Genomic DNA, 13,137 nt, shown 5'->3' on the forward strand with positions numbered 1-13,137 from the left:
ATTTCTTACATACCTCATTTCATTGGAGGTTTCTCTACGAAGGTTCTTTCACTTCCCCACTGGTAGTGATTCTGGGCCATACTTTTGATAAGTTGATAAGCCTCATTGTAGGGTTTATCCATCAGCGCACCACCCGCGGTGGCGTTTATTGTCAATCTTGTGTTGTACAAGAGACCATTGTAAAAGGTATGGATGATCAACCATTCTTCTATACCGTGATGTGGGAAAAGCCTCATCATGTCCTTGTATCTCTCCCATGCTTCAAAAAGAGATTCGTTGTCTTTTTATTTAAACTCGTTTATTTGGGCTCTTAACATAGCCGTCTTACTAGGTAGGAAATATCATGATAAGAAAACTTTCTTCAACTCGTTCCACGTAGTGACAGAGTTGGATGGTAGAGACTGGAGCCAAGCTCTAGCTCTATCTCTTAATGATAAAGGGAAAAGACATAGTCTTATTGCTTCTGGGCTGACACCATTCGCTTTTACTGTGTCTGCGTATTGCAAAAACACTGACAAATGTAGGTTCGGGTCCTCCGTGGGACTACCGGAAAATTGGTTTTGTTGTACGGCTGACAACAACGAAGATTTTAGCTCGAAATTATTTGCCTCGATGGCAAGGGCAGCTATGCTTTTATGTGGTTCATCCTGCGAAGGGATGGCATAGTACTTGAGAGGACGGTTCTGCGGTCCTTCAGCCATCTCTGGTTCTACAACTGGTTCGGGAATAGGGATATTAGGATCGGGAAGATTGTACTTAATACGGTATTCTCGTATCCGGCATTCTAATCTTAGATAACGCTCTGGTTCGTCGATTTATATCTTTAATTTCTCGCCTTGAGAGCGAGTACTTGGCATACATTCGACAAATTAAAAAGGGAAATAGTTTTGTTTTCCTTAGTCTATACTGCGCAACACTGGAGTTACGATATCGACTAAATTAGTCCCCGGTAATGGCGCCAAAAACTTGATTGCGACTTAGTATGTCTAAAGATTATTGGACCCAAAGGACTAATAATAGAACTTACCATTATCTAATGTTACTACGTAAATCTAAGGTTGAGGATTACTCTAGGGGTTTAGGGACAATAAGAAATAACTACTAACAAAAATAGAACTTTAATAAAAATATTTAATAGCGGGATATCGATATGTAACGCATCAAACTTCGGGGATTCGATAAATAGTTGGTGTAATCTTAAACGTCAAAATACTCTTCAGTAGAAATTATTTATTTAAAAGACTTTATCTCACACTCTCCTGTTTATTGACTCTGACTATACTCTTAAACCAGAATGCTTCGCTCTCGCTGTCTCATTTAAATTAAAAGTAATTTTTGGAAATAAATAAAGTCTAATTAATCCTAAAGTGCGCTTGCTGTATTTAGAATTAATGCATAGTTTCAGTTATCCGGTTAAAACCTCAAACTCTCATTTTTATTGACCGTAACCTTGTTTGCTTTGTCCTTTCGTACGAAAGCAGTTTTAATTTTAGAACAAGAAACTATAACCAGAAAATAATATTTTATTAAAGTCAACACCAACTATTTATGAATCTTGTCGTTTCGACTGTCTTTACATACCAATATCAATTGGTTTATCCGTACATGGATTCGAGAACAAACATGTTATTATGACAATTAAACATAAGACAAGGCATAAGCAATTAAAATAACAATTAAAATAGAACCTGGAATATAAACCGAAAAAACTGGAATTAATGCTGGTTCTTGAATTCAAATAATCCTGGCACGCTTGACAAATCAGGTACATGATTACAATAAAAATCAATTGCTAAAACTAAAGTCGCAATAGTCCCCCCATATGGAGAATCTATTACTTTACAAGTAAATATCTGCTTAAAATGCTAACAATAAAATTCTGGCTAAAAGAGACGGTCCGGTCTTTGAAGATCGAAGCCCTAATATATACTTCCCACTCCTTCCTTGAAAGTAGCCTTGAAGATCTCTTAGTGGGAGCGGTTGGTTGAACGAGCTAAGCGGGACGTGAAGAAAAACGTGGAGAAAAATAAGGAGGAATGGGTTTGGTGGCGGCTGCCACAACCCTAGGTAGTGGGTGCCACACCTTGCTAGGTGGCGGGCGCCACTCTTGCTTGGTGGTGGGCGCCACACCTTTCATTGGGTGGTGGGTGCTACCTTGCTTCATGTAGTGGGTGTAACACCCTTCTAAAATACCCCAATAATTAATTAAAACAACCAAACATAAATCAGAGTATATATGCAATTTAAGGGTGTCACACTTGACACTTCACACCATGTTCCAATTTAACTCGTCATGCTCATTTATTCATCAAAATAAACATTTGCATAATTCGCAGCGGATAAACATTAACAACAACATGCAAAACATGTAACGCATTACATGTATAGGTTATTCAACAACCAAACCGAAAACAAGGCAAAACATCCCGTCCCGATGTTACATCTACCAGAGCATGACTCCCTAAGGAACTACACTAGACTCCAAGGACTAGCTTCTACTCAATCACTGCTCGTTACCTGAAACATAGTTGTAAGGGTGAGTTCCTCAATCGATATAATAAGCATTATAAAATATCATGTAATGCTAAGTAAATGAACACGTCTCATCACCCTAATCATATCACACATTCAGTAACGGCAACATCAACTCATACTCATAATCATGCTCAACATAAACATCAAAACACACGTATAATATTGGAACACATCCATTCATATTATATACAATACATACATTATGCAATGAGACTCCATGCATACGGTACCGACTACTCGTGAACATATAGTTCAACCTCACCGATCAAATCCAGATACGGCTACCAAGCTCACTAGTCCCACTCATTTGAGACCTAGTGACTCACATCACTAATTCCTCACCATGGGAATTAGCTACCACCCCAAGGGCTATGCTATGCACGCTAAATCACCTAGCATGCAACATCAACAACAATCCACAATGATTCATCACTAATTCCTCACCATGGGAATTAGCTACCACCATAAAGGCCACAATATGCAAGCTAAATCACTTAGTCATGCAAACACCAACAATCATCCACAATGGACATATGCTCACACTCTAAGCCATAAACAGTCCATTCACAATTGCATACATAATAGATACATCCACAGCATTATGCATACAATCATACATCATCCACATATTTATCACATAATCATGTCATGCCACATAATCAATCACAGTATTAGCACGCTCTACTAATACCCCTACCGCTCAAAACAACGGGAAATGATCCCTATTATATCATACGCCAATATAGGCCAAACATCAAACATGCACACCACATTTAAATATAAATTTTTCACTTTTCACACAGTGTTAACCGGTTAACGCCCTGGGTTAACCGGTTAACGCAACACAGAACACGCTTCCTGGCAATTCACAACAGTGTTAACCGGTTAACACCCTGGGTTAACCGGTTAACGCAAGACAGACAGCAATATTTCACAATTCATAACAGTGTTAACCGGTTAACACCCTGGGTTAACCGGTTAACGCAAGACAGAAAGTTGTTCCTGCGCTAACACGAAGCAGAATGCAGAATTCTCCGCATTTTCCGCCGTTGGAGGACTTCCGGACCTCCGATTCCAATTCCGTAAAAAGCTACACGTTCGGAAAATCAAGACTCATCCAATTACAGATTCAATTACAGCTTTAACATAACTTATTCATCTCAATTTTTCAGCATTCAACATCCCAATTAGGGTCAATTCAACGGCTTATTACTACCCATTACATGTTAACCCATAATACCCATTAAACGACGATAAACCCCCCTTACCTGAGTTAATCCGGCAATCCTTTAGCTTCAAGCTCTTCCTTCTTCAACCTGCTTCTCCTGCTCTTCCTCTTTGCCCTTTCTCCACTTTCAGTCGTTTTTCTGTTTTACGTGAGAAAACTTTCTTTACCAAATGGGACCTTCTTTATATATATATTCCAACTTATTATTCCAATAATAATAATTCCAAATAATAATCCAATTATTTAGTTAAATTAATAAATATATTATTAACTTAAATTAAATAATTATCATATTTTATCGGGGTGTTACAACTCTCCCCCACTAAAAGAGTTTTCGTCCTCGAAAACATACCTCAAGCGAATAACTCAGGATAAGACTCCTTCATCTGACTCTCAAGTTCCCAAGTCACATTGCCACCTGCTGGTCCTCCCCAAGCCACCTTTACCAAGGCAATCTCTTTACCCCGCAACTGCTTCAACTCTCGATCCTCGATCCTCATAGGTGATGTTTCAACAGTCAGGTTATCTCTCACCTGTACATCATCTACTTAGACCACATGCGACGGGTCAGGAATGTACCTCCTCAACTGAGACACATGAAAAACCTCATGCAAATTCGCAAGTGACGGCGGTAAAGCGATACGATAGGCTACCTCCCCTATCCTCCCCAAAATCTGATAAGGACCAATAAATCGAGGTGTCAATTTCTTCGACTTCAAAGCTCGACCAACCCCAGCTATCGGAGTAACACGAAGAAACACATGATCTCCCTCTTGAAACTCAAGTGACTTCCTCCTCTTGTCGTGATAACTCTTCTGACGACTCTGAGCAATCCTCATCTTCTCCTGAATCATCTTAATCTTTTCCGTAGTTTGTTGAACAATCTCTGGTCCAACCACAGCACTCTCACCGGACTCATACCAACATAAAGGTGTCCGACATCTCCTACCATACAAAGCTTCAAACGGTGCCATACCAATGCTCGAATGAAAACTATTGTTGTAGGTAAACTCAATCAAAGGTAAATAACAATCCCAAGCACCTCCCTTTTCCAAAACACAAGCCCTCAAAAGATCCTCCAGTGACTGAATCGTCCTCTCAGTCTGACCATCAGTCTGCGGATGATATGCAGAACTCAATCTCAGCTTAGTTCCCAAAGCCCTCTGCAAACCTTCCCAGAACTTTGATGTAAATCTAGGATCTCTGTCCGAAACAATACTCGACGGAATACCATGCAGACTTACAATTTTCTCAATATACAACTCCGTTAATCTCTCTAACGGATAATCCATTCTGATCGGAATGAAATGAGCCGATTTTGTCAATCTGTCAACAATAACCCAAATAGATTCAAAATTCTTAATTGTCCTCGGTAAACCAGAAACAAAATCCATACTGATACTATCCCACTTCCACTCTGGAATAGCCAACGGTTGCATTAGCCCAGACGGCTTCTGATGCTCAATCTTTGACTTCTGACAAGTCAAACAAGAATAAACAAAACTCGCAATTTCTCTTTTCATTCCCGGCCACCAAAATAACTTTTTCAAATCATGATACATCTTCGTAGCCCCAGGATGAATACTCAGGCCACTACGATGTCCTTCCTCAAGAATACTCTTCTTAAGTTCGGTAACATCCGGAATACACACCCGATTACCAAATTTCAAAACACCATTCTCATCAACTCTGAATTCACCACCTTGACCTTGATTCACTAGAGTCAACTTATCAACCAAAAGCACATCAGATTTCTGACCCTCTCTAATCTCATCCAGAATACCACTCGTTAACTTCAACATTCCCAATTTAACATTATTGTGAGTACTCTCACACACCAAACTCAAGTCTCTAAACTGCTCAATTAAATCCAATTCCTTAACCATTAACATAGACATATGTAATGATTTCTGACTCAATGCATCAGCCACTACGTTTGCTTTACCCGGATGGTAATTCAAACCAAAGTCATAATCCTTCAGAAACTCTAACCATCTCCTCTGTCTCATATTCAGCTCTTTCTGATCAAACAAATACTTTAAACTTTTATGGTCACTGAAAACCTCAAATCTTGACCCGTACAAGTAATGCCTCCATAACTTCAGAACAAATACCACAGCTGCCAACTCTAAATCGTGTGTCGGATAGTTCCTCTCATGAACCTTCAGTTGTCTCGAAGCATAAGCTACAACCTGCTTATTCTGCATCAAAACACCACTCAAACCCAACAATGAAGCATCACAGTAAACCTCAAATGGTTCCGATGGACTCAGTAATATCAGAATAGGAGCCGTAGTTAACCTTCTCTTTAACTCTTGGAACCCTTCTTCGCATTTTGAGTCCCAAACAAACGCTTGCCCCTTTCTAGTCAACATCGTCAACGGTAACGCCAACTTAGAAAATCCCTCAATGAATTTCCTATAATAACCTGCAAGTCCAAGAAAACTCCTTATCTCAGAAACTGACTTCGGAGCTTCCCACTTAGATACCGCTTCTATCTTAGAAGGATCAATAGCAACACCACCTCTTGAAACCACATGACCAAGAAAACTAACCTCTTCTAACCAAAATTCACACTTGGATAGTTTAGCAAATAACTTCTTTTCTCGTAGAACTCCTAAAACCACTCTCAAATGTTCAGCATGCTCTTCTTCAGATTTCGAATACACCAAAATATCGTCTATAAACACCACAACAAACTTGTCTAGGTACGGATGGAAAATCCTATTCATATACTCCATAAATACTCCAGGCGCATTAGTCACACCAAAAGGCATTACAGAATACTCATAATGTCCATACCTTGTTCTGAAAGCAGTCTTCTGAATATCCTCAGTTTTCACACGTATCTGATGATACCCCGATCTCAAATCTATTTTGCTGAACACACTCGCACCAACCAACTGATCCATCAAATCATCGATCCTCGGCAAAGGATACCGATTCTTGATCGTCACTTTATTCAGTTGCCTGTAGTCCACACACAACCTCATAGTACCTTCTTTCTTCTTAACCAATAACACTGGTGCACCCCACGGTGACACACTCGGACGAATAAATTTCTTATCCAACAGATCTTCCAGCTGACTCTTCAATTCAGCTAACTCAACAGCAGACATACGGTACGGAGCCATCGATATCGGCCTAGTACCAGGTACCAAATCAATCGAGAACTCAACTTCACGCTCTGGCGGTAATTCATTCACTTCTTCAGGAAACACATCAGGAAAATCACACACCACGGCTAGATCGCAAATCACCAGTTTATCTTTAGCCTCCAAAGTCGCTAACAGCATAAACAACTCCGCCCCATCTGCTACTGCCTCATTCACCTGCCTTGCTGATAGAAACAAACTCTTTCCTTCCTCAATCTCAGGAAAGATCACAGTCTTATCAAAACAGTTGATATAAACTCGGTTAAACACCAACCAGTTCATACCCAAGATAACATCAATCTGCACTAGTGGAAGACACACGAGGTCTATCCCAAAGTCTCTACCAAAAATACTCAAAGGACAATTTAAACAAACTGAAGTAGTAGTAACTGAACCCTTCGCAGGAGTATCAATCACCATACTCCCATGCATCTCAGATATCTCTAATTTGAGTTTCACAGCACAATCCAAAGATATAAAGGAATGAGTCGCACCTGTGTCAATAATAGCTACAAGAGGAAAGCCATTAATATAACACGTACCTCGGATCAAACGATCATCTGCAGACGTCTCAGAACCCGATAAAGCAAAGACCTTGCCTCCCGACTGGTTCTCTTTCTTAGGCTTAGGACACTGTGGGCTAATATGACCCACCTCTCCACAGTTGAAACAAGTCATAGTCTTCAACCGGCACTCTGCAGCCAAGTGACCACCTTTTCCACACTTGAGACACTTCTTCTCAGCACTAGTACACTCATGGAAACGATGTCCAGCCTGACCACATCTATAACACTTAGCAGGGGCACTGGAGTCTCCCCCACTAGGTCTCCTCATTCCACTCTGTCTCTGGAAACCTTTGCCAGCTGCATACGGTTTCCCACGATCATTCTGATTCTTGCCTTTCCTATCAACCCTCTGCTGATAGCTTTCCGTTCTGGCCTTGGTATCCTGTTCAAAAATCCTGCAGCAGTCAACCAAGTCAGAAAACACTCTAATCCGCTGATACCCAATAGCCTGCTTGATCTCGGGACGTAACCCGTTCTCAAACTTCACACACTTTGAAAATTCCCGAGTAGCCTCATCATAGGGAGTGTAATACTTCGACAACTCTGTGAACTTAGCAGCATACTCAGTAACAGACCGGTTGCCCTGCTTCAATTCTAAGAACTCTATCTCTTTCTTCCCTCTGACATCCTCTGGAAAGTACTTCCTCAGGAATCTCTCTCTGAACACTGCCCAAGTGATCTCAGCACTCCCAGCAGCTTCCAACTTAGTGCGGGCAGCAACCCACCAATCATCTGCTTCCTCTGACAGCATATGCGTACCGAACCTGACCTTCTGGTTATCGGCACACTCAGTCACTCGGAAGATCCTCTCGATCTCCTTCAACCACTTCTGAGCACCATCTGGATCGTATGCTCCCTTAAACATTGGAGGATTGTTCTTCTGGAACTCACTCAGTTGACGAGCAGCTCCCAGCCCCACAACATTCGGATTCCCTCCAAGTACTCCAGCTAGCATACCCAGAGCCTCAGCAATCGCAGCATCATCTCTACCTCTTCCAGCCATCTCTATTCTGAAAGCCCAACAAGCTAAAACAATAAGTACTGATAGGGTTACACAACACCTATCACGTACAGGGAAACAGAATAATTACGACTCGACTCGACCGACTATGCTCTGATACCACTAATGTAACACCCTTCTAAAATACCCCAATAATTAATTAAAACAACCAAACATAAATCAGAGTATATATGCAATTTAAGGGTGTCACACTTGACACTTCACACCATGTTCCAATTTAACTCGTCATGCTCATTTATTCATCAAAATAAACATTTGCATAATTCGCAGCGGATAAACATTAACAACAACATGCAAAACATGTAACGCATTACATGTAAGGTTATTCAACAACCAAACCGAAAACAAGGCAAAACATCTCGTCCCGATGTTACATCTACCAGAGCATGACTCCCTAAGGAACTACACTAGACTCCAAGGACTAGCTTCTACTCAATCACTGCTCGTTACCTGAAACATAGTTGTAAGGGTGAGTTCCTCAATCGATATAATAAGCATTATAAAATATCATGTAATGCTAAGTAAATGAACACGTCTCATCACCCTAATCATATCACACATTCAGTAACGGCAACATCAACTCATACTCATAATCATGCTCAACATAAACATCAAAACACACGTATAATATTGGAACACATCCATTCATATTATACACAATACATACATTATGCAATGAGACTCCATGCATGCGGTACCGATTACTCGTGAACATATAGTTCAACCTCACCGATCAAATCCAGATACGGCTACCAAGCTCACTAGTCCCACTCATTTGAGACCTAGTGACTCACATCACTAATTCCTCACCATGGGAATTAGCTACCACCCCAAGGGCTATGCTATGCACGCTAAATCACCTAGCATGCAACATCAACAACAATCCACAATGATTCATCACTAATTCCTCACCATGGGAATTAGCTACCACCATAAAGGCCACAATATGCAAGCTAAATCACTTAGTCATGCAAACACCAACAATCATCCACAATGGACATATGCTCACACTCTAAGCCATAAACAGTCCATTCACAATTGCATACATAATAGATACATCCACAGCATTATGCATACAATCATACATCATCCACATATTTATCACATAATCATATCATGCCACATAATCAATCACAGTATTAGCACGCTCTACTAATACCCCTACCGCTCAAAACAACGGGAAATGATCCCTATTATATCATACGCCAATATAGGCCAAACATCAAACATGCACACCACATTTAAATATAAATTTTTCACTTTTCACACAGTGTTAACCGGTTAACGCCCTGGGTTAACCGGTTAACGCAACACAGAACACGCTTCCTGGCAATTCACAACAGTGTTAACCGGTTAACACCCTGGGTTAACCGGTTAACGCAAGACAGACAACAATATTTCACAATTCATAACAGTGTTAACCGGTTAACACCCTGGGTTAACCGGTTAACGCAAGACAGAAAGCTGTTCCTGCGCTAACACGGAGCAGAATGCAGAATTCTCCGCATTTTCCGCCGTTGGAGGACTTCCGGACCTCCGATTCCAATTCCGTAAAAAGCTACATGTTCGGAAAATCAAGACTCATCCAATTACATATTCAATTACAGCTTTAACATAACTTATTCATCTCAATTTTTCAGCATTCAACATCCCAATTAGGGTCAATTCAACGGCTTATTACTACCCATTACATGTTAACCCATAATACCCATTAAACAACGATAAACCCCCCTTACCTGAGTTAATCCGGCAATCCTTTAGCTTCAAGCTCTTCCTTCTTCAACCTGCTTCTCCTGCTCTTCCTCTTTGCCCTTTCTCCACTTTCAGTCGTTTTTCTGTTTTACGTGAGAAAACTTTCTTTACCAAATGGGACCTTCTTTATATATATATTCCAACTTATTATTCCAATTTATATTATTCCAATAATAATAATTCCAAATAATAATCCAATTATTTAGTTAAATTAATAAATATATTATTAACTTAAATTAAATAATTATCATATTTTATCGGGGTGTTACAGTGGGCGCCACCCCTTGTTTCTTTTGATGGTGGGCGCCACCTTGGCTTCATGTGGTGGGTGTCACCTTGCTTTGTGGTGGTGGGCGCCACCTTCTTTCATTTGCTTCATTTTCTTCCTTTTTTCGTTCCTTTTGCTCTTTTCCCGCTTTGCTTGCATAGACACTTCTTATTCGATAAATACCTGAAATAAACACAAAGTACGTCGTAATGCTATGGAAAATAAGTAAAAAGCAATGCAAGTCAAGTCAAATATACGATACATTTTCGCGTTATCAGTAGGTACCGGAGGGCATCGTGGTTCGTGTACACGATAATTTTCGATCCTATAAGGTAAGGACGGAATTTATGAACAACGAACACGATTTCCAAAATCTCTTTCTCAGTAGTGTGATAGTTTATCTGAGCTTCGTCCAGGGTCCTATTGGCATAGTAAATCGCATGCAACTTCTTATCCTTGCAATTTCTTAAATCAACGCCTCCTTTGAAACCTCAAATAATCGGCCCAGGGGAACACGCCTTGGTCGTACCAAGCATTCGTCTTCTGTTAAAATATTTTCACAAATAAATCGAATGAAAAAGGACATTGGGGTGCACACTCCTTTGAAACCCCGAATAATTGGCCCCGAGGCACATGTCTTGGTCATACCGAGCGTTTGCCATCCATCTTAAAAATAGTCCAACCAATCAAACTATATTTTCTCACCCTCGCATGACGCCGATTTTTTTCACAAACAAGCAATATTTTATCCCTTCTACCACGATACAAACAAACACTTAAACCTCTCATGCGCGAGAATACAAGCAATGTTTAATCGCTAGAAATGCGATAAAATAATATCCATTATACTACAATACAAATAAATGCTTAAGCCCCCCATGCGGGAGCATACAAGCAACATTTAACCGCTAGAATGCAACCTAAACATCGTTCACTAAAATCAACCAACACATACATGATTTTCTACCAAGAACTACGTAGCTTTGAGTTCCTCATTGCACTTGGCGATACATAGGAATGAGATTCAACGTCTCATAAAACACTATAACGAAAACAAGTTTGTCTTGCCAAGAACTATGTAGCTTCGAATTCCTCATCACGCTAGAGGATAGTATGAGCAAGACTCACAATCTTGTCAAGCACCCTAATAAAACTTATTTTTAGTCCTTTTCTTTTTTATTTTCAAACTTGTAATAATTAGAAGAAGAAAATAAAAGCTAACACTCTTATTCTTCAAGTTAACTAAATGGTTCCCATTGAGTACAACAAATATGAGGAGTGCTAATACATTTCTCTTGCATAACCAACTCTCGAATCCAAATTTGGTTGTGATGATCATTTTCTTTTTCTTCAAGGGTTTTATCGATACTTTCCATTTAATTTTGGAATAAATACACTTCAGTGGCGACTCTGTTATTATTTTGAGCATGCGGATGCCCGTGGTATTTTTGTCTAAGTTCTTTATTGACGCTTTGGTTTATTATTCATGAGGATATGATCTTGTGTCATCTCTCTATGAGCTTTATACATGTATGCTTGGGTTATTCACCTGCTCAAAACTTGACAGGGTTGTTTTATGAAGTTAGCTAAGGTTTCCTCTAAAGGTGGTGGTTTGTGTTGAGGCACTCAAGGAACCTGTTGAACTCCTTGATTAGCATGAAGAGTCTGATTGTTACTCCACTTAAAGTTTGGATGATCCTTTTAACCTGAATTTTAGGTGTTAGAATATGGATTATTCTTTTGAAAATTAGCATACTAAACTTTGGCAGTCTCAACCTCTATCATACAGTTACCATTTGCGTGCACTTATCCATAAAAGTCACAACAAATGGTTAAATTTGGCTAGCATTTGCTTGGGCTAGTTATGCTACAATTAAATATTTATGAAGTGCTTCTATTTTAGATGATATGGATGTGTTCAAATCAACTACATGAATAATTTTTTGTTTCATCACTCGTCCACTTGTTTGATACCCATTCTAACACATATTTCAATCAACGTTTTCAACTTTTCACTAGTCTTTGCTCTCAATGTACCTCCATTTGAGGCATCAAGAAGAATTATTGTTTGCATTTTAAACCCGTCTATGAATTCTGTCATCTATTCTATAGCACTTATATTATGATTCAGACACTGACAGAGTAACAACTTGAATTTTTCTCATGCATTAGATAATGACTCCAACTCTTCATGCGCAAAGTTGGAAACAACGACTTTTCTCTCCACACATTGAGCATTTGAATAATACCTCTCTAGAATGTTATCTTCCAGCTCTTTCCAGGCTTGAATAGTACCATTTGGGATGTATTGCAACTAACCTTTCACGCGACTTATCCTAGAAAAACCAAACAAACATAATTTTACATGATCGTTAGTGGTGTTACTAGTTGGCTTGCACATCGAGCATGTCTCATAGAACTTTGTGAGATGCTCCCAAGGATATCTGATTTCTAACCCGTTGAAGATGTTCTCCTTCAAACCTGAAAGTATAGAATTCTTAATATCAAATGTTACAGGAATAGTCGGTTTAAATCCTAACGAGATATGTCCAACATCAGTTCTCCCGCAATAGCCCCCCAATGTTTGTCAGGGTGGAACAACCATCTCTAAT

General features: G+C 39.7%; 1 pseudogene; it reads left to right on the plus strand.

Annotated features, from left to right (window-relative positions):
• Positions 1-210: 210 nt before the first annotated feature.
• LOC127134139 (uncharacterized) lies at positions 211-310 on the plus strand (annotated as a pseudogene).
• Positions 311-13,137: the final 12,827 nt, after the last annotated feature.

Source organism: Lathyrus oleraceus, chromosome 3 (genome assembly GCF_024323335.1).
Source record: "Lathyrus oleraceus cultivar Zhongwan6 chromosome 3, CAAS_Psat_ZW6_1.0, whole genome shotgun sequence".
Classification (NCBI taxonomy): domain Eukaryota; kingdom Viridiplantae; phylum Streptophyta; class Magnoliopsida; order Fabales; family Fabaceae; genus Lathyrus; species Lathyrus oleraceus.